This window comes from Myotis daubentonii, chromosome 1, assembly GCF_963259705.1.
Source record: "Myotis daubentonii chromosome 1, mMyoDau2.1, whole genome shotgun sequence".
Classification (NCBI taxonomy): domain Eukaryota; kingdom Metazoa; phylum Chordata; class Mammalia; order Chiroptera; family Vespertilionidae; genus Myotis; species Myotis daubentonii.
Window position 1 is genome coordinate 49,351,008 of NC_081840.1, and position 19,435 is coordinate 49,370,442.

General features: G+C 45.7%; 1 protein-coding gene and 1 non-coding gene across 2 annotated transcripts in view; both read left to right on the top strand.

Moving 5' to 3' along the window:
• The window catches only part of RORA (RAR related orphan receptor A), a 734,689-nt gene that overhangs the window by 181,911 nt on the left and 533,343 nt on the right, over positions 1-19,435 (top strand). The window lies entirely within an intron of this gene.
• Positions 6,365-6,427, top strand: LOC132224343 (U7 small nuclear RNA). Its single transcript, XR_009450654.1, has one exon. It is a non-coding gene; the product is annotated as a U7 small nuclear RNA (small nuclear RNA).

Consider the following 19,435-nt stretch of genomic DNA (forward strand, 5'->3'; position numbering starts at 1 on the left):
GTAGGTAGGACACAGGATGGACACCTTTGTACAACCTAACCTGCCATGTACGTGGCATGCTGCCCAAAGTCTTCATCTTAGCCTCTCTTCCCTTGTTGGGCTTTTTGTACCCCGTCTGTGCTTTTGTCTTATTGATTAACTGTAGAAGATGATACGAGTGCATGGAGATACCTATGACCTAGACTAGAAGCAGTCAGCAAGGGAATCCACTATCCAGTCGGAAAATATACACTCAGAGTTTCTGGAACGGTTCCCACCGAATTGATGATGATGTGTGGAAACGGGCTGTCTTTGATTTAGTGAAGCAAATCCATTTCTGGAAACTACAATCTGATAAATGCCATTCCCCCTCCATTTCTCTCCTGGACTGATGTTTTTCTTCCTTACGGGAAACTACACAGTCATAGTTTATTATAGTAGCATCTTATGATACTAGAACCACTGTTTGAAAACAGCGTTAGTGGTACTGCTACAGGTAGCTGCCTTTTGAAGGATAAACGGCATGATGCATGAGTCTGTGCCAGCCAGGCCGCTAGAATTCCAGTGATTCGGTAGCCCTCGGGCGAGGAATCTGGTGTGTGTGCGTTGGGCATATCCTTGGGTAATTAGTGCTACAGAGTTGGGCTGCTCCTTCTTAGCACGAAGTCATTCATAGCCTATGAGCCTCGAGGGGAATGGTTAAATGCAGCCACAAGGAATGTTTTGAAGTGAAGGTGGAGTATTCAGACTTTTTTATTTGCATGTGGAAAGTGTTGGCCAGAAATAGCAAATGCCAGGCCTCCCGGAAGCCTCTCCCGCTTTCTTGAGGATGAGAACAGTACATGTAGGCAGCACTAGGTGGCATAGCTGCCTTGGTGTATTACTCTCCTACAGCCAGCTTGGGACTGCTGTGGGATGCTTTGATGATACACCTACCCAGAGGCGCCAATCCAGTCCATGCTGGGCGGGTTGAAGATTCCATCAGCAGGGGATCACGGACTGACTCCAGGAGGAAAAGGAGCTGCGTGTTGGGGTCCGTCACCCCGGCACCTGCTCAGCACAGCTCCTCGTGCCCAGGCTGCTGCTGAGACAGCAGCTGCGTGAGCTCAGGCTTCCAGGTTTACAGCAACGCGTCCCTGAAGTTACAAGACTCGGATGAGTATGCAGCAAACCCTTTTGATTTGGCCACTAAGCAAAGTTTCTGCCCCACACTTTCATCATCCCTATCGCTGGACGCAGAACACCACCCCTCATGGGGCAAATCTGGCCACTGTCTGTTCAGTTTTACTGGAGCAGAGCCAACCTCATCCGTTTATCCATTCCTTGTCCATGGCTGTTTTCACATAACAGCAGAGCTGTGCAGTGAGACTGACCTGGCGTGGCTCATAAAACCTAAGATCTTTACTCGCTGGCCCTTTAAGGAATAAAAATTGCCAACTCCTGCTCTCTGGAATACAGTTGGGGAAACTTATTTCATTCATGGTGTTGGTATTTCTAACAAATGTCTTAAGCTGCAACATTGAAGCGCATCCTGTGGTTTGTAGAATTTGTTTAATACCTGCAGTGAATAACTTTCTGGTTGACTATTACAGCATTTTGGCACCAACACAGAAAGGCACCGTGCCATTGTCTGTGGCCTTTGTCTTCAGGGAGCTCACAAGCTCATCGGAAGGCGTTATGTGAGAAAGTGAATGCAGGGCGCGGGCAAGGGGCCAGCAGGTGTTGTGAACAGGAGGCAGTGCGGCACAGTGGGAGGAACACAGGAGTGCGGAAGGGTGAAATCTGCCTGGGGTTTCGAGCCAAAACTATTGGGATTTAGTATCGGCCATAACACTTCCTCCTGTGATAACAGTAAACTTACTTTTTATCGAACAGTTACCATCTGCCAGACACCATCCAATTGCTTCACATGAAGAGTTCCTTTACTTCTCGTCACAGTGAAGTAGGTCCTTTATGATTCCAGTTTCTTGGTGAGGAAGCCACATCAGGTCAACATAGCAAAACAAAGCCCATACGAGGGCGTGGTGAACAACGGCCCAAACAGGTGTGTGGGACAGGTAACCATCTGTGTTAGTGGCTCCTCCTTAGGAATATCGCTGTATCTCTGCATGTCCCCTGAGGCGGTAGGATGCCCCAGCATCCCCTTCTCCCAGGCACAGCGCAGAATGTAATGTTCTAGGAGCTCTGACATGCAGCTCATGTTTGCTGACCGGGCGATCACACAGCGAGCACCACAGCATCTGCCGTGGCAGGAAGGTTACTCTGGGCTGGATGGCTCACCCAGAAGGCCGCCTCTGAGCTGGGCATTGAAGGATGATGAGAGGAGGGAGGGAGGAACAGGGCTTTCAGGGTGGACAGAAGGGGAGAGTGCCACATGTTCAACTTTGAAGGAATCAGGAAGGTTTGGGGGGAAATACATCCATATATATTGACTTGGGTCTTGTAACTTCACAGTACTTATTACCATATTCAAAGCTCTGGGAAGTCCTGTAATTAAGAAATACCTTTGGCCCTAGCTGGTTTGACTGCAGACTGAAGGGTCCAGGGTTCGATCCCAGCCAAGTCTCTCTCACATCGATGTTTCTCTATCTCTGTCTCTCCCTTTTACCCTCTAAAAAAATCAATGGAAAAATATCCTTGGGTGAGGATTAACTAAGAAAAAAAAAAAAAGAAAAGAAGAAAAGAAAAAGAAACACTTTTGGTTTAACCTACAGCTTCCCTATTTCTGTGAGCACAGTGTATGTTTTTTTTGTTTGTTTGTTTTCTGTTTTTTTTTTTTAATAGCAGATCAATTAACATCTCCTAGGCCAACCATTAGCCCTCACCTCACCAGTTAGAGATGCTGGAATTGTTTTTGATGTTGGCTCACTACAAATCACTACAGTTAAACCTACTATATTTTTCAATGGTAGGGTATTTGCATTTATGAAATTGTTACTTTCATTTGAGGACATGCGCTTAACGATGACCGCTTTCTGCACATTTGAATTCGCCCATGGAAAGAATGGAGCTCCTCATCAGAAAGGAGCCGCGTGCACTAAGCCCGCACGGGAGGGAGTGGGAGAAGGGTGTATCGCTGCCTCATCTCCTTGCCGAGCTCCAGCGTAAGTGGGAGTTCTTAGAAGCCGTGCGGTTTAATACATCTGTCTCCTTGGCTGCCGTGCCAGCATTTCATGACAGTGCTTTTCATCATCTGAAACATGTAATTGCTTTTGACGACAACAAGAGAATTGTGGCGAGAGAGCTCTCCACAGTTTCCGAAAACACCGAGCCGCCAGCGCCTCAGGTCCCGTTGACTTCAGCAGACGTGGTGTTGGGACAGGAGGGTTTTCGGACCCAAAGGGGTCCCCAAAGGGGCAGGCCTCAGTGGGCATGTTTTTCAATGTAAGGATTTATGGATGGAGCTTCGTCCACAAGGCAAAGGCACGATGGAGAGCTGAAGTGGGACACGGTGTGGAGGAGGAGGTTACGGGGCGATCCTGCAGGTGCGGCGGATGACCCTGGCCGTCTCTGAGACCAGCAGTGGGTCCCCATTCCCATTAAGCTCCAGGATGTGGCATGCGCTTGAAGAGCCAAGTCTTAAGTAGAAGAGACTGTAAGTAGGAAGCTAGCCCCCCTCCTCTCCGTGCCAGCCCCTATTTAAAACCTCCCCTTAGGCTTCCCACACAGACGAGAATTGTTCGAGGGGACTGTATGGTTCCTGCTGGAATTGACGTCAGAGTCTCCTTGTGTCCTGAGCTTATGAAATTTCTAAAACTGCACATGCCAGCAGATTGTCTCCGTCAAGCAGGATAATGAGAAACAGGTTGGCTGCTCCGCCAGGATGCTCTCTGAGCTTTTGGGGTGAGGCCTGCCAGGAGGAGATTTGAGGTCCAGTGCCAGGAGACACAGCTCCCCCAGGGAACGGGGTCTTGTCCTCCCACTCGTGTGCCTTTTCCTTCAGGGTGGAGACCCTGTATCAGGCACATCTCCGCCTTCCTTCCTTCCCCAGTCCTTGCTGAGTTGCTGACCTCCCCGGAGGCCTGGCTGCCGGGGAAGAGGAAAGCCGGATGCAGGGTTATCTCTCATTTTCCTGCAGCCAAGGGGGCACTCGGGTAAGTGAAACCGGCCGACTTCAGGAACACATTATCCAAGGCTTATGGATGAGCCCTGCAAAGTTGACCTGCATACAATGTACCCAGCGACACCAGTTTCGTTTTCAATACAAAGGAAAGAAGCTGTGGAGGGTGTGAGTGAAGAGGAACGTGTGTCAAATATGAACTCAGCGCAGTTTTGAACACGTAGGTCACACACTTATGAAGATGCTGGGAGCCCCTTTTTGGACGGAGCTTGAATCACTACAATTAAACTTACTATATTCTTCAATAGTGGGGCATTTGCATTTATGAAATCCTTACTTTCATTTGAGGCCGTGGACTTTATCGTGACCACTTTCAGCACATTTGTGTTTGTCCACGGAAAGAATGTAGCTCCTCCTCCGAAGTGAGCCGCATGCCCTAACCCACAGGGGAGGCAGTGGGAGAAGGGTGTAACGCAGCTCATCTCCGTGTCCGATGGGCATCCGTTGTTCTCTTTTTCCAAAGCCGTTTCTAAATCCCTGTTTCATAATTACATGAATCACTTCTGCCTCGTGGGGAGTTTTAAAGTTAGTCATTTTGTCACCATGAGAACAAGGATCTCACTCAGTGAGGGTGATCCGTCCTGGAAAATGGGCTTGTAAGAAATGCTTGCTAAATAAATGGCTATGCCCTGTTTTTGCAGCTGGGAAACCACGGAAAAAAGTTGTGACCAGAGGACCACGCTTCCTCTGCTTTTCTTTCCGGGCCTTCACAGGATACGAGCAATTATGCTGCAACAAAGGAGTAGGATGTCTTGTGTACTATCAGGCACGCAAAAAATATAAAACTCACATTTCGCATGGAACAATGCAGCAAAATGGCAGAGGCGCCTTCGACTTTCCACGGAAGCTTTTCGTGGCCACTCTTAGCACCTCCTTCTAATTTATTTCTGGAGAGCAAAGCAGGAGACACTCAGAGGAGCAGCCCCCTCGCCCTTTCGAGGAGGCAGAGAATACGCCGGAGGCTGCTATTACCAGGCCCTCCACAGGCACTTCTAGGTCTTAATGCATTTTATTTCTTCCTACTTATGGTTATTCTCTTCAGGAGAAATGTGGGTATAGAATGAGAAGAGTGGTCTTTCTTTCGAAATTTTTCAAAAATCAGGGGGCACAGGTCAGTTTCCTGGTAAACCAGCCTCATTGCCTACTGCTGTGCGGAGAAGGATTCTGGAGGGGGACCCAGGCCCTGTGCCAGTCGATGGGAAGAGAGGTGGTGCAGATGCTGGGCATCAGGACAGACAGACCCCATTTGCTCACAGCGTCAGAGAAGACCCTCTGAGCTGCCAGGACCAGTCACGTAGCGTCACTCCTCTGCAGGCAGGAGACCCCATCCCTTTCTAGGATAAACAGAGATGATCCTTGCAGGTCCACGCAAGGTGGCTACAGTGTGGCTGGCTGCCCCTTTAAGGTGATCACCTGTGTGTTCTGAGTGGGGATGCCTAGAATAAGTGCATCAGGCTGCCCCACCATCTGGATCAAATCAAGACAATCCCCCTTTCCCCCTCCTCCACACATACACATCTGGTCTCAACTTCTTATTTCCATGGAGTGATTGAGAGACCCTGTCCATTACACCCCAGTTTTAATTTATTAACATGCTTACAACTCACCTGAGAGTTTATTTGTAATCCAGATTCCAAATGAGTAGGTCTGGGGAGGGAACTGAGAGTCTAAATTTCTAACCAGATCCTGGGATCTATGGACCACACTTTCTCAAGGACCACAGTTTCTCAAGACCTGAGTCCGGGGTCTGCTACAATGCAAGGTGATTAATCTGATGAGTACCTCATCAATATCAATGAGGTAAAGAGAAAGCCAGGAAGTAAAAGCCTTGCCCTTTTCCCAGATCTTCTGAGTTCAGTAACTTCCTGGAGATAACTCATTAGTTCATTCAATAAGTAATTCTCAAGAGCCCATAGTGTGCTGGGCAGTGCTTCTCAAACTTTAACAAGCATGCAGATTGCGTGGGGTCATGTTAAAATGCAGAGGCTGATTCTGTGGGTCTGTGGTGGGACAAGCTCCCAGTTGATGCTGGTGCTTCTGGTGAAGGGAGCACATCACAGATGTCAAGACTCTAGAGCAGTGCCGTACAGTGGAAATAAGGCATGAGAAATAAATGATAGCCATCTTTGCAAGTTTAATTTTTTTCATGGCCATATTTAAAAAAGTAAAAAGAAACAGGTGAAATTATTTTTGAAGAAATGTGTACTTTAACGGGGTATGTCCAAAATATTATCATTTCAACATTTAATCAATATAAACATTATTAAGTGCTTACAGCTCTTTTTGAATTTGTCCAGCAGGTCTTCCGGCTCGTCCCGGAAGGCCCTCCCCAAATAAAAAGAAAAAAATAATATAAACATTATTGAGATATTCACATTAAGTCTTTGAAATCGGGTATGGCTTTTGCACTTGCAACACATTTCAGTTTGGACGAGCCACATTCCTCATGCTCATGGCCACATGTGGCTGTTGGCTACCATACTAGACAATGCAGATTATGCTCTCATCACTGAGTAGCTCAGCAGAGTGACTCTGAGAAGAGCAGAAGGTACCACCACCGGGCCTGGGGCTCCTGTTACAGGGCCACGTGGTCTCCCCGAGTGAGGAGCAGCTCATGACATGAATCTTAGACCAGCTCACTTCTCACCCCGTGTGAAAAAATGAAATAGAAATCTCAGAGCCCGGGTACAGTTCCCTCCTTCCAGAGAAAGCTGCCCACTTTGGGGTGGGTCAGATTTCCTTTATATCCCAAACATTGTGACCATCCTGCTTCATTAAAATGGAATCACCTTAAACTCCAATGGGGAGTTTTGGGGGTGGGAAGGAGGAGGAGTCTGCATTCCATTCTTGTCATCTTTCCAGATTGTTTCTGACGTCAAACCCTGTGAGCATAGCTTTACTTTGGGAAGCAAATTTCGACGCAAGCAAATTCTCTTGACCCTCTAACTTGCTCGATGAAACTGGGCAGTGAGAGCAGGTTGCAGCATGCTCATGAGTCACCACATCCACCTGTCCTGCCAGCCAATCAGAGGAAAGGGACCAGGTTAGGTGACTGGGGACATTTAAAAAATAAAATCCTTTTGCTCCCTTGACTTTGCCCTCTTCTATATTCTCCATCCGCTGTACTCTGTGCTTTTATATGTTTTGAAGGTTTTATCCTTGCTTACAGTACATTGGGATGTGGCACATGTTGCCAGCGTGGGAGGTAACTGTGTGACAGGCTTTAACTCAGGACAAGATGCATTTCCATGGTGGGTGGAATTTGCCCAGGCCCTGTGCCTGATGTCCAAGTTAAATGGCTCTATTAGAGTAAAATAAATTCTCTAATAGCACTTAAGGGCTAGTGTACTGATAACAGTTTACACTTATATAGCACTTTTTACTCTATGTAGTTCTTTGACCTCTCCTTTCATTTTTACAAAGTACTGGGTGTGTGTTTTCTGGAGGAGGAGAAGGGACTGAGCTGAAGAGGTGGGAGTCATGGGTCTCTCCAATGCCATTTGTCTCTGACATTGTTATTTGGGGGTGTTTGTGCATTGGAATGTCAAGGCCCAGTGGGCGAGAGTGTCAGCTCTGGGATAAATTACCAATGTTGGACTTCAGGCAAAATTTTTGCCCTAAGTCTCAGTTTCTCCATCTCTAAAATGGGAATAGGAAGTGCACCTTCCACATAGAACTGAGAGAGCATTAAATGAGATAATTTATGTAAAGCATGATTTCAACCATCATCAGCACCTGGATTGCCCTCAGCCTGGTCTCCTTTGTGTCTGACTGTAGTTGAAATCAATGGGAAGGAGATGAAGGATCTAGATAACCTTTATGTAGCTCAGTCCTGAGTTTACCTGCTTGTCATGCACTCCCATGCCCTGATTCCTTCCTGTTTTGTTTTAGAAGGGGAGTCTGATGTCTTGCCCAGTATTTCCATTTTCAAAAGAAAAAGGCTCATGAGGAAATTAAAAACTACAAGTTAGAATTCCTCCAGGCAGGCAAAAATTAGGTAAATTAAGGGGTTGGGTGGCAATTCCCAAAGAAGCAGGCTTGGGAGGGATGGTGTCAAGAGTAGATAGGAAGGCTTATGTAAGAGAAGCTGCCAGGCCATGCACAAACCCCATCCCCTATTGAGTCTGCTCAGCCAACGAAATACAAATTAATCTCTCATGGCTGACCAATTACGCACAGTCCTCTGTGAGAAAACAAGTTGAAATGCGTTAGGTAAAGAAAGGGCCAGCAGCTCTTGGAGTGGAAGGAGGGATGGGCTTGCACAATGTCAGAAGGCATTTAATGTTACCTCTGTAGTCCAGCTGATCTTATTGGAATGTCTCTGAAAGTGATTATATCTAATTGTGTATATGGACACATACTCATTACTAGGGTAACCAGGTACCCCTTTTCACCTGGGACAGTTCCAGTTACAACTGTAGTGCTTGGTTGACTATTTACAGTGCATCCTTTCACTCTCAGATGAGTCTTGGTTTGGACAATAAATTATATGGTTACCTTAATTATAAACACATAGTGTATCTATCCTATCTAATAAAAGAGAAACATGGTAATTAGCCGTATGTCCGCTACCCTTCCCATTGGCTAATCAGGGCGATATGCAAATTAACTGCCAGCCAAGATGGTGGCCTGCAGCCAGGCAGCTTGAAGCGAACATGAGGCTTGCTTGCTTCAGTGATAGAGGAAACCAACGTTCACCGCCTGCCTTGCTGGCCTCTGAGCTTGCAGTTTGAAACATAGTTACAAATATAGAAGCTAAACAAAACCCCAGAAACCTGCTTTCAGCCAGCCGGGATCTCAGAGCTGGAGTTGATACAGTGTTTCGATTATAGAACCCAAGCAAACCAGATACCTGCTTTCAGCAGCAGAGGCCTCAGAGCTGGAGCCAGAGCTAAAGCTGGCCCAGAATAAATTTTAAAAAAAAAGAAAAAAAAGGAGCAGTTGGGAGCTTCAGTCACCCACCAGCCTGAAAACAGCCCTCAGCCCTTGACCCAGACTAGCCAGGCACCCCAGTGGGGACCCCCACCCTGAAGGGTGTGTGACCAGCTGCAAACAGCCAACATCCCCTCATCCAGGCTGGCCAGGCACCCCAGTGGGAACCCCCACCCTGATCCAGGACACCCTTCAGGGCAAAACAGCTGGCCCCCACCTGTGCACCAGGCCTCTATCCTATATAGTAAAAGGGTAATATGCCTCCCAGCACCAGGATCAGCAGAGCCCCTCCCAGCACTGGGATCAGCGTGACAGGGGGCAGCGCCCAAACCCCCTGATCACCCTGCGGCTCTGTGTGTGACAGGGGCCGGGGCCACAACCTCCCTATCCGCCCTGCTCTGTTCATGACAGGGGAAGGCTCCCCAACCCCCGGATCAGCCCTGTGGCTCTGTGTGTGACATGTGCGGCGCTCCCCCTCCACGGGCCCTGCTCTGTATGTGATGGGGTAGAGCCATAACCTCCCCATCGACCCTGCCCTGAGTGTGACAGTGGCGGCACCCCAACCCCCTGATCGGCCCTGCTCTGTGTGTGACAGGGGGCGGTGCCCCAACTCCCCTATCGGCCCTACTCTGTGAGTGACAGGGGGGAGCTCCTCAACCCCCTGATCGACCCTGCTCTGTGAGTGACAGGGGGGAGCTCCCCAACCCCATGACTGACCCTGCTCTGTGCATGACAGGGGGTGGCGCTGCAACTTCCCCATCGACCCTGCATTGAGTGTGACAGGGGGTGGTGCCCCAACCCCCCAATCAGCCCTACCCTGAGCGTGACTCAGGGTGGCATCACAACCTCCCAATCCGCCCTGCTCTGTGCATGACAGGGGGCGGCGCCCCAATTCCCCAATCTGCCCTGCTCTGAGCCCGACCAGGGGCTGCACCTAGGGATTGGGCCTGCCCTCTGCCACCAGGAGCGGGCCTAAGCCAGCAGGTCGTTATCTCCCGAGGGGTCCCAGACTGCGAGAGGGCACAGGCCGGGCTGAAGAACCCCCTCTCCCCCCTGAGTGCACAAATTTTTGTGCACCGGGCCTCTAGTTTATATAATAAAAAGATGATTTATATTGCTGGAAGAGTCTCAGAGGCTGTTGTTGAGGTATGGCTTTTTTTATTGTATCTAGAAATATATATCAAAGTTGTATCCTGGAGAGAACCTTTTCCAAAGGCCAACCTAGACCCTGTTATAGAGCATGGTTAGGTGTGGTAGTTAAGAGATTAGGGTCCAAAGTTGACAGTGTGGGTTCCAGCCCCAACTCTGCCACTTACCAGCTGTGACTCCTTGTACAAGTTACTTAACCCCTCTGTGTTTGTTCTGTGACTTCTGACAAGGGCATGGAGGTACCCACCTTGTAAGGTTGAAATGAGGACTAGATGAGTTAATAGTTAACACACAAGAAACAATGACTGATATTGATTAATTCTTCAGTAAATATTTGCTGTTACTTTGGTCCTGGCTTTACTGTTCTTTAGCTGTTTGGCCACAGGGACAGAGGTCTCTGAGCCCTAATTTCCTAGAAAATGAACATACTACTTTGTACTTCCTGGAAAGTAGTAAGTATCAAATGGGATCCTGTATGTGAAGAGTTTAGTGCAGCACTGTCAATGGATTCTCAACAAAGGTTAATTTCTCATCTTTCCCTCATTTTTCTGATAGCTTATGTTGCTTGTTTTGAGGTAATTTAAAGGTGCGGGGTGTGTGTGTGTGTGTGTGTGTGTGTGTTACTAGTATGAGACTATGACACCCACCAGTGCGATAAGTAAACTTTTCTAGGGTTGCCTCTCATCTGAATGATGCATGGAGGCTTGAGCCAGGGATGACTGTGGTGGTGAAGCAAAGACAGTTTTTAAAGATGTCTGAATCTTTACAGGTTTTTAGAGTGCCCATTGCTAAATACCTTGGTGAAGTTTATTGTTGTTTTTAATTAATTTTCCCATCCCCTTTCCCAATTCCCCCTTCTCCTTCACTCCCCAAATGTCTGCATGTTATTTTGGCTTCCAACGACATTTCTGTTTAAGTCATGACAAAAAGGAAATGAGCTGAAGACTGCAAAGAAAAATCTGTATGCTAGTTGGGATTACAAGAAGGCAAATACTATATTTGCTTTTTGGTTTTTATGGGGGTAAACAATGCCTAACCAAAAGTTTGGTTTTTCTTTAGTCAATAAGAACAAACTTTGAAAAAATGAGTAATCACTGGTTAACACTGTAAACTATGGATCTTTCCAACTTTATTCAGTCAGACATTATCCAGACAGGTGAGCTTTTACGTGTTGTTAGTCATCCATCCATTCTTTTATTCATTTATGTGTTCAACAAATATTTATTAAGTGCTTGCTATATGCCTGGCAGTGTGCCATGTTCAGGGGATACAGTGGTGAAAAAACTGAGTTCTTATAGCATGGACTATACCTAGTACATATACAATATACTTGTCATCATTTAAACACACTCCAAGGCCCATCAGATATCCTGAAACATGTAAGTGAAAGACAAAAACTGAGCTAAGAAGGAAATTTACTGATTCTGAATCAAACAAAAGCCTTATATCAGTGCTTTGCAAAGGGATAAAATAGGTACCTTGAGCTGAGGTCACGCAAACAGACTAGAGAAATGAAGCAACTCTTTCTTGTTTAAGCTTCCACACTGCTCTTGCTGCAATTACTGGTCTCCTCTCAAGACTGGAGCTGGCTCTGTTCTGCTTTTCCACCTCACCTGCCTTAGACAGATTTGGATGGGATGAGTGGGTGTCCCATATACCACCTGCCTATCCTATCTAATAAAAGAGAAACATGGTAATTGGCGTACAACCACTACCCTTCCCATTGGCTAATCAGCAAGATATGCAAATTAACTGCCAGAAACTAACATGAGGCTTGCTTGCTTCAGTGACGGAGGACTCCAACGTTCCCCGCCTGTCTTGCCGGCCTCTGAGCCTGCAGTTTAAGAAACATTGTAACAAATATAGAAGCTAAACAAAACCCCAGAAACCAGCTTTCAGCCGGCTTTGATATCAGAGATGGAGTTGATACAGAGTTTCGATTATAGAACTGAAACAAACCAGATACCTGCTTTCAGGAGCGGAGGCCTAAGAGCTGAGCCTCAGAGCTAAAGGTGGCCCAGAATAAAAAAAGAAAAAAAGGAGCAGTTGGGAGCTTCAGTCCCAGCCTGAAAACAGCCCTCAGCCCCTCACCCAGACTGGCCAGGCACTCCAGTGGGGACCCCCACCCTGAAGGGTGTGTGACCAGCTGCAAACAGCCATCATCCCCTCACCCAGGCTGGCCAGGCACCCCAGTGGGGACCCCCACCCTGATCCAGGACACCCTTCAGGGCAAACCAGCCACCTCCCACACGTGCACCAGGCCTCTAACCTATATAGTAAAAGGGTAATATGCCTCCCAGTACCGGGATCAGCGGAGCCGCGAGGCCTCCGGCACCAGGATCAGCGTGACAGGGGGCAGCGCCCCAACCCCCTGATTGATCCTGCTCTGTGCGTGACAGGGTACGGAGCCCCAACCCCCCTGATGGGCCCTGCTCTGTGAGTGACAGGGGGCAGTGCCCCAGCCCCCTGATTGGCCCTGCTCTGTGCATGACAGGGGGGAGCTCCCCAACCCCCTGATTGATCCTGCTCTGTGTGTGACAGGGTACGGAGCCCCAACCCCCCTGATGGGCCCTGCTCTGTGAGTGACAGGGGGCAGTGCCCCAGCCCCCTGATTGGCCCTGCTCTGTGCATGACAGGGGGTGGCACCGCAACCTCCCCATCGACCCTGCCTTGAGTGTGACAGGGGGCGGTGCCCCAACCCCCCAATTGGCCCTACCCTGAGCGTGACTGAGGGTGGCATCGCAACCTCCCGATCCGCCCTGCTCTGTGCATGACAGGGCCGGTGCCCCAACTAGCCAATCAGCCCTTCTCTGAGCCCGACCAGGGGCTGCAGCTAGGGATTGGGCCTGCCCTCTGCCACCCGGGAGGGAGCAGGCCTAAGCCAGCAGGTCGTTATCTCCCGAGGGGTCCCAGACAGCGAGCAGGCACAGGCCTGGCTGAGGGACCCCCCCTTCCCCCGGAGTGCACAAATTTTTGTGCACCAGGCCTCTAGTCTGTAATAATAAAAGCACAATATGCTAATTAGATCTTCTGGATAAAGCTGGGGCTGTGAGGGAAGCCTGGGTCCCGGGTGTTAGAGGGAAGCCAGTGCCAACAGCCGGGGGAAGGAAGGCCTACTCTTGCACGAATTTCATGCATTGGGCCTCCAGTTTAAGATAAAGGCCTACTTACAACTAGTAGAAAGTGGTTATATATGTACAAAAACATGTGATCATACCCATTAAACTATGTTCTTGTGATACAGATGATACATACAATTCATGAACTTGAAAGTGGCTGGGAAGAAATGCGATGAGAAAACTTTCATCAAAAAATGACCCAAATTCTTTACTAAATATCATTTCCAATGTTTTTCAAGGCGATTGGCAGAGAAAGTGCTTCAGAATGACCTGGACTTCTTTGTAAAAAGGCAGGTTTCTGGGCCTAACCCTACCTTTTAAATGAGGATTTCTGGAGATGGAGTCTAAACAGCTCTGGTCTCATACACATTGAAGGTTGAGAACCATCAAGTTGATCCATTTTACCAAAAAGATTGTGAATATCAACCTCAGAAAACTGTCTCAGAGAAATGGGCAAAGCAATAATGCAGTATAAAAGAAAAAGAAAGGAAACTAATAAAGCAACTCTTAGAGAAAATACAGAGGAATCTTGGGAATATTTGGGATTTGCAGGACTACACCTACGTTTACGAAGGATCAGTGAAACAAACGCCTTTCCGGTCCTTCAGAAGTCCGAAGTGGCTTTTCCAATGTTTGAGGTTGACAAGAGCTCAGATGTATTTGCCAGAAGCAGATTTCCCCCCTCAAATTTTCCCTCCCACTGCCATGCATTTTTAGGGAAATTCATTCCATGTGTTCTTGATAGTCCTGCCCTAAACTCATCAAAATGTCATTTTGTAACAATGATTTGGTAGCCCAGTAGTATTTCAAAGTCTTTTGTTCCTCCTTAGGAACAGGAAGTTGTATTTGCCCAAGGATAGACTAACTCCAAACAGAAGAGTTCCAGACAACTGCCAAACACAAGCCCCACTAGCATCCTGGGAGTCTCCCACAGACTCTGGGCTCTCTGTTTGGAATTGGAACCTAACCTTCAACTATCCTACCCTTTTGCCTCAAAAAAAAAAAAAAGACATTTAATAACAGCAGCATGACATCCTGGATAAGCACTGGGCTGGCAGAAAACTCTTGTTTTAGTCTTCGGTTATCCTCAGTTAGCTGTGTAGTTTTGGGCAGAGATTTTAACTTCTCCAATCCTCTCTTCCTTCTTGTTTAAATGGAAGGATTAAATTATATGACCTTTGGGTCTAAAATACTTCTCTGTCTCAAGTGTCATACAATTCACGACCACAGTGTATTTTGGTCGGCCTATCTGTTTTTTGCCTTTGCAAACACAATGCATTGCTGTGTCTATGGCTTCTTGCCAGGGAAGACAAGCCAATTTGATTGTGTTGCTTCTGGATGTCAAAACATTCTCATCTGACCACACCACAGAAGAAGTTTGTTGAAAGTGCGACTGACTGACATAATGACTGATTGGCTGATAACGGCGGCTGACAGTGATTGATTGAGTGTAAAATTATCTGCTCTCATTACTTCTGAAACTGAATTCAGATTGGTTCTATTGGAGGGTTTCCATGGAGACCATAACCTGCTGTAGCAGGTGTTTGTGGCTTATTGTGATCAATACCTGTTTCCTGCGCTGTTCTGAACAAATTATTAGTGATTGTAGTCCAGTAGAAAGAGGCAGCCACATATACAGAAAAAATACTCTCCGTTCTGTCTTATTGCTACAAAAAACAAATGCAGGCTTTCTCAGGCTTCTGCTTGGGCCCACTAGCCTAGTCCATGAGACATTTCATCATTTGCCATTCTTACTTTGTTATTAACTTCAAGGGTATGCTTTCAAAAACATAAAGTATTCTTGGATTTTTTCTGTTTGAAGATCAGAATAGTAGATAAATGTTCATATTTGTTTTTTTAAATGTGATATGTTACAGTAACAACAAACATGTAATCACATCTTATGCACACACATGTTAATGCAGAGACAGGGATGGTCCCTCAGGCTTTTTCTGGGTTGTTTCCATGAATGAAAAAGTCATTAAACAATTTCCTAGGCTTGCCTTATTGATCTCTCATAATGGCATGCTACGTCTGCTCTTCAGGGAAGCCATTCCTAACTGCTCCCGTCAGAATTCATTACGGCTTCCTCTGTGTTTGAATGTCATTCTTCCATCCTCTATTAGAGCACACATTCAGGGGACCTTGCCTTAAAATTACTTGCATCTCTTTTGCCCTCTAGATTATGACATCCTTGAGGACAGGGTCTTTTTCTTTTTTCTCTCTTTATATCATCCTCAGCATCTAGTGGAGTTCCTGATACATCACAGGGGTTCAATAAATGCTTCTTGAATTGAATTACCTGGGTTTGCATTGCGAGGTCATCTCTTTCGAGACTGGGGTTTAATGGGATTCCCACGAAGTGAGAGAGTGGAAGTGGAATGTGTGCTTGGTGGTTCAGTTGCATTGTCTGCTGCCTAGCAGCTGCATCTGTGCCCGAGAGGGTTGTTAGGAAAGATTGTGCTACAGGAGGTTCATATTGTATAGGAAGTCTGTACAGCTTCTAGAACCTCACTGACCTCCTGAGATAATGGTGGGAGGATACCTAATAAGGATTCAAGGTTTTGCTTGCTTAGCTGTATTCATTCATTGGTTCAGTTGGATTTTTGCTTCAACTTACCTTCTCCCCCCACATGTAGTTGAGTGCACTTTGGGTGAATCCTCTATTAATAGCAGCTAACATTTTTTGAGCACTTATCACGTGCCTGGTGCTGTGTAAAGTATTCACATATTCTTCAATTCTTTCACATCACTATCATTATCTCATTTTGAAGATAAGGGAACCGAAGCACAGAACGGTTAACCATAATTTCCCAGCCATGCCATGTCGTCTTTCCTGTCTTTCTAGCAGAATTTTGCCTGTTCGATTCCCATTGCCTTTTTGGAGAAATGTTCCTTGCCAGGTGTCGCTTCTAAGGAGAGCCTCCTCCCACCTTATGCCTCTGGAGTTCATTTAACCCTCACTTTCACCTTGCTCTCTATTCCCTGTAATCTTCCTCTAACTCAGTGATTCTCATCCTTCTGCCCTTTAAATACAGTTCCTCATGTTGTGACCCAACCATAAAATTATTTTCTTTGCTACTTCATAACTTCTACTGTTATGAATCATATTGTAAATATCTGATATGCAGGATGGTCTTAGACGACCCCTGTGAAAGGGTCGTTTGACCGCCAAAGGGGTAGCGACCCACAGGTTGAGAACCGCTGCTCTAACTCATTCCCTAAACTACTCTCAAGGGCAGAGACTATTTCTTAAAGCTCTTTTTCCTACCCATTTTCCTCATTCCAGTGACAACCAGAGTCTCCATCTCCCTGGACCACCATGACCTCTTAGCATTTATTTCTCCCCCCGCCCCAGTTTTATTGAAATACAATTGGCATAAAACATTGTGTAACTTCAAAGTGTACAATTGAATGATTTGATAGATGTACATATTGCAAAATGATCACAATAAGTCATTTCACAGTTACTGCATTTATTTATATTTTATTTTTTTATTGACTTTATTTGTCTATCTTCTGCCTTCCACCATTAGGATGTTTGTAGAAGAAATGAATGCTTATGGGTGAATGGATTTTCTCCTTATTCCCTTCCCCAACTTTTCTGTCTCTCCCTAATCTATCTATCTATCTATCTATCTATCTATCTATCTATCTATCTATACCTAATATGCTAAGTGTCTGTCCAACCATTTGACTATTCGACCAGTCACTATGACATGCACCATGCACTGACCACCAGGGGGAAGATGCTCTGACTGGTCGGTTAGCTTGCTGCTGGGGTCAGGCCAATCGGGACTGGGCGAGAGGGGCCGGACATGCTTGGAGCCCTCCCACAGCCCCCCACAGCCGGCCGGCCCCAATTGGCTCAATCAGGACTGGGTGAGAGGGCCTCGGGACTGGGTGAGATGGGCCAGACACACTCTGGAGCCAACCTCCTGCAGTACCTCCCCGGCCTCTAAAATATTTCTTCTAATTAATTTCCTTTCAATGTGCATGAGTCCGTGCACCAGGCCTCTAGTCTCTTATAAAGGCTTCCACTCAGGTAGGCATAGCCACTGTCTGGGAAGAGTCATGAGGCTTTGCATGTAGCACAAACATTTTTTTAAAATCTTAATGATTCAAACACCTATCTTTCAGCTTCCCTGCTGTGGTCATTCAAGGTGAACTGGAAAATTCTGTTTTGTTCTTGAAGCTAGTCACAATCTAAAAGCCTCCAGGTGTCTTCCCCAGGAGTCCAGCAACCCCCCTGCAGTCCAGGAATGCTCTGTGACCCCAGCTGTGTGGTTCAGACAGGATTCTTAGGACTCTTAAATGAAACTGTACAGGAAATTGTTCGGTGTATTTTCCCACCTAAAGTACATGTAACTGTTGCCTGTTCTTTATACTCTTTCAATTAAGAACTCTCCTAACATTGTGTGGGTAAGTAAAAAATTATTTTTATCTTTATTTGTTCTGTTTTTTAAAAAAAGAAAAAATCTAGGCATTGTCAAAATATTTGCTTAATCTTGCAGATTTGGGAAGTTGTAGAGCTGCTTGCTCTGACAGACCAGAACAATGATCATGAAATGAGAAGCAGATGCAATAAAGTGTGCAGTAAAAGCCTTCTATTACGGCTGAGAGGGGGGAAAATTAGTTGTTAACAGAACACAGTAAGCTTTATGAAATAAATCAGAACAAAACCGTTCTCAATTACTGTACAAAGATAATTAACGTCTACAATGCTAATTAAGGTCTGTTTATATCTATTTCTATTTGTGTACAAACATAGGCACATAGTTAAATATTTCCTATTGTTTTTTACGCAATGCTAACTTTCGAGTTGAAGCTCTCTGAATTAACTTTTGTTTTTATATCACCAGGAAGTACAATCTCCAGAAATGGAAACTCCAGTTTTTCCTCCTAGATTTTACTTTATTTTTCTTGGCTAACTCCAAAAAATTCTTCAAGTATGTAACACTACTTTCATGAGTAGATTTTTTTTTTCTACTGTGTTTTCAGTGGGATCAGCAGGGTTTTGTTTCTCCATTAAAAAAAAAAAAAGATTTTACTTTGAAGTTGACCAATATGCCAAAGTATATTCACACACACTAGCATTACATAGGATTATAAAATGTAATGAATCTCAAGAAAATTCAAACTTGAAGAATGAGAAATTGATAAATAATCCTTCCTACTGGCGGTTCCCCAGGGTTTTCTTCACAGGCTATAAATATCACATAAATATTCCCTGAAATGTAAGCTATAATGCTTTGGATGGATGTCATTGGTTTTTAGGGGGAACAATAGTGAGCTATAATTATCGTGCAGAAGTGACCAGCTAAACAATTGCAAAGGCAACAGCTTTCCAAGAAGAAGGTCCAGGAATAGCCTCTGTAGATACTGTGCTTGACTCAACCTTGTGAACCAGGAAGAAACTTAATTCTCACTTGCTGTTGGCGTTCTTTTAGAAATCACTTTATGCCACCAAACAGATCAACAATTATGTTTTTAATAGAAAATGCTTGATTCTTCTCTTGGCTACCTTCCCTTTCTTTCACTCCTTCTTTCAAACCCACCTACGTTCCCTTTTTCCCCTTAGTGTACGTTCACCCAGGAGTTAATACAACTGCAGTTTTAATACAGTTCTTTCTTCTAGGATTAAACTAAAACAAAAAGAACTGTATGTGATATGGACTTTTAGTTGTCTTTATGCAGTCGGCAAGCCTTCTTCCCGACCAGCTCTGTCCAACAGAACTATAATGCAAGAGGCATGTATAATTTTACATTTGCTAGGGAAAAAAAGTGAAAAGAAATTGATGAAATCAATTTTGATAGTATACTTTATTTAACCTCATATATCCAAAATATTTTCATTTCCTCCACGTAACCAACATCCTATAATTGCTACTGAGATATTTTACATTTTTTTTTACTAAGTCTTTGAAGCTCAGTATGTATTTCACACCTGCAGCACATCTCAGACTGAAGTAGCTACATCTCATGTGCTCAATAGCCACACGGGCTGGTGGCGACAAAACTGGACAGCACAGCTATAAATATAAATGAACCAAACCCGAGGCTCAGAGGTTTTGTTTAATCTTGTTTACATGAAGCTACTTGTCCAGGCCAGTGTGGAGATAAAGGAGGAATCACC